Source organism: Cavia porcellus, unplaced genomic scaffold (genome assembly GCF_034190915.1).
Source record: "Cavia porcellus strain 051 isolate PalLab524CR breed Dunkin Hartley unplaced genomic scaffold, mCavPor4.1 scaffold_8, whole genome shotgun sequence".
Lineage (NCBI taxonomy): Eukaryota > Metazoa > Chordata > Mammalia > Rodentia > Caviidae > Cavia > Cavia porcellus.
In genome coordinates, this window is record NW_026947491.1 from 47,995,306 (window position 1) to 47,998,749 (window position 3,444).

Consider the following 3,444-nt stretch of genomic DNA (forward strand, 5'->3'; position numbering starts at 1 on the left):
ATAATATATCTTCCTATTTATGTCCTTTAATTAAAAGGATAAAGATAAAAAAGTAAATAATGGAGTGGAGATTGAGATAAAAGAGGGCATAACAACGAAACAGCGCAGATCAAAACATAACCATTTAAGCAGAATAGTGTTTCACCACCAGATAATCCTAACCTAAAAGTAGTTACCATATTGTCTCTTTCTTTGAAATCCTTGAGTACAACTTCGTATACTGTAGCATTAAGTATATCAAAACAATGTAAACCCATTCAAGAGAATGACAGCATTACAGAGTATTTAGAATCGACTAACAGAAAATGAACAATGGTTTCTGTATAATCTCCTTGTCTTTAAAAGGTTTTTGCTTATACTATTGTACATAATAAAATCCAATAAGATACAGCCTATTTAGACCATTGGAGACAGAAGGACAAAAGCTAGATGAGACTTCAAAACAAGATGATACTAAATCAGTATTACCTATTAAGATGTCATTTTCTCCAAAATAGCTGTTCCTATCATCCAATCTTCTCTGCCTCATTTCTGTTGAGCTCTTTTTCTGTCAGTAGCTGTCAGTTTGTCTTCTTCATTTTGTTCTCTGCTCCATTCGTTGTGGCCTCTCTGCCATTATTTCTGGATTCTTTGTATTTTTCTTTTTTTAGAATATCCTGCAATACTCTCTGTAGAGTTGAATTGGTGGTTGCAAATTCCCCCAGTTCCTCTTTATCCTGGAAGCACCTTGTTTTTCCATCAATTTCCAGGGACAGTTGTGCAGGATATCTCAATCTTGGCTGGAGATTATTATCTTTCAAAGCTTGAATTATTTCCCCCCACGCTCTTCGTGATTTGATGGTTTGTGCAGAGAAATCTGCTGTAATTCTGATGGGTGTTCCCTTGTAAGTGGTCTGTTTCTTGTCTCTGACAGCTTTTAATATTCTGCTCTTGTATTGAATTTCTGGAATTTTTATTATTATATGCCTGGGTGTTGCTCTGTTTGGGTTGTAGGTAGCTGGGGTCCTGTATGCCTCATACATCTGAGTATCTTTACCTTTTGCTAAATTAGGAAAATTCTCCTGGATTATTTCTGTGAGTAGCTTTTGTAGTTCACTTGTTTGTGTCCCTACTTCTTCTTTTATGTTCTTAATCCTTAAGTTATGGATCCTCTTATCATCTTCTTGTCTTTGTATTATTGCTGTTTGTTTCTTTGTTATTTTTAAGAAGTTTTTCATTTCATTCTCCCATATTACAAGTCTGCCCTCCAGTTCAGATAGTCTGTCCTTAGTTTCTTTCAAGCTGTTATGCCAGTCTTCGATAGACTTCTTAGTATCTTGGTAGTCTCTTTGAACCTGCTTCACGTATTCTATGCTTTCTCTGTTTTCTCCATCAAACAATTCTCCCCTTTTTTTCTGTTCTTCCATTCCACCGCCTGTTTTTTCTTGGGTGGTACTTAGCATTTCTCTAACTATTCTGCATACTTCTAGCTTCAGGTCGTTGATAACTTCATTCCTGAATTGGTCTATGAGGCTCTCAATATGGCGCCTTATGTGTATCGGTGCGGTGTCTGCTATTGCCTGTTTCTCAGAATTGGGGGCCGAGGAGTCTTTCTTGTTGCTGCCTCTTCCCATATTCTTTGTTCCTTATATATGCAAGCTTATATAAGAGGCCCAGCTTCTCTCCCCGTCAGCCACAGCCTGATCGAATTGCTCCGGTTAGGTGTTCCCGCTCACCGCTGCGCACCAGGGAGTTACGGACCAGGCAGCCTACGCGTCTCCCCTCCCAGCCACCGTCAGGCTCTGGGATCTGGGTTGGGACAGCCTACCAGGTCCGCCGGCAGCGTCATGCAGGCCAGGCACTTTTCACCAATCCCGCCCGAGAGGGGGATGTGTGGCTGGAGTCGCCACCGCGCCCTGCTCCCGCAGGACTGCTCGGGCCCAGAAAGTCCTCCGCTGGAGTCAAACTGTGGTAGAGTGTCAGTTTCTCTCACTCACCTCACCACAAGTCAGTGCACGCCTCCCTGCCATTCGCAGATTGCCGTTCTCAGAGCTTCTGTGTGTCTCTCTCCTTGCCGAGCCACTGTAGAGGCAGCCAGCCGCCGCGCGGCGAGAAACCCAAATTGCGGCTTACAATGGCGCGGGGTCCAGCCTCCACACTGAGGCTTTTCTGTTCCTGTTTTAGCACCAGGACTGCATTCCAAGTTGGTTTCTCTCAGCCCAGTTCGTTCCTGAGTCAGCAGAGCATATCTCCACCTGCTTATGTCTCTGAAGGCCTGTTTTATTGCTTGTTCCTCAGGGTGTAAATGAAAGGGTTCAGCATAGGTGCGATGGAAGTTGTGAGGATTGTCACACCCTTTTTGATGGCAACCTCTTCTTTTGCAGAGGGTTTGATGTAAATGAAGATACAGCTTCCCTAGGAGATGGAAACCACTATCATGTGGGATGAACAGGTAGAAAAGGCTTTTTTCTTTTGGTGGACAAAAGGGAACCCTAAAATTGTCTTAATGATGTAAACCTAAGAAAGAACTACACATATGAGTGTCATAATGAGTGTTAGTACAGAACAAGTGATAACCATCTGTTCCATGAACCAAGTATTTGAACAAGAGATTTTCAGGAGGGAGATGCATCACAGATAAAATGGTCAATAATATTAGAATCACAAAATTCTAGATTTAGGCCTAACCTGAGGGAGGGAATTATAATACACACACCAGCTACCCAATAACAAAAGACAAGTCTTCCGCAGACTGTGCTACTCATGATGGTAGCATAATGCAAAGGCTTGCAGATGGCTATGTAACTATCATAGGCCATGGCAGCCAGAAGAAAAAAATTCAGTTACACCAAAGAGGTCAGTAAACACCACTTGACTAGCACAGGCATTATAAGTAATCATCTTGTCATCTGTTGCTATGTTATACAAGTATCTGGGAATACATGCAGTGGTAAATGATATCTCTAAGAAAGCAAAATGTTTTAGAAAATAGTATATGGCTGTTTTAAGGTGAGAATCCACTAAGATGAGGATGATGATAGTCAGATTCCCAGTTTGACTCAGCATGTAGATAAGAAAGAGAAATACAAAAATCAGAGCCTGAAGTTGTTGATCATCTGTCAGTCCTAGTAAAATGAAAATTGTCACTGTATTGTTCCTCATTGCAGATTTCTAACTTCTGTGAGACCTGCATATAAGATCCAAAGACAGTTTGCTATGGATTATCTTAACAATCTTAAATCTATGAAGATTTACCTTATTGTATTTTTTTAAAATGTCCTTTACTCTGTAAGGATTCCTTTAGATTTTCATGGGATTATTATTGTAGGGAAAGCAAAGATGCTCTCATACTCAGGAATTCACTGATGTATTTGCTTAGCATGTTGTTTCTTAAAGCGCTGATGTATTTTAACCAACTTGGACTCCATGTACACTGTAGGCACTTGAAGTCTCAGCTATAGACTC

At 40.9% G+C, this 3,444-nt stretch overlaps 1 pseudogene; it reads right to left on the reverse strand.

The window, feature by feature from the left end:
• Window positions 1-3,141, reverse strand: LOC100720275 (olfactory receptor 6C2-like; annotated as a pseudogene).
• Between the last annotated feature and the right edge of the window lie 303 nt (window positions 3,142-3,444).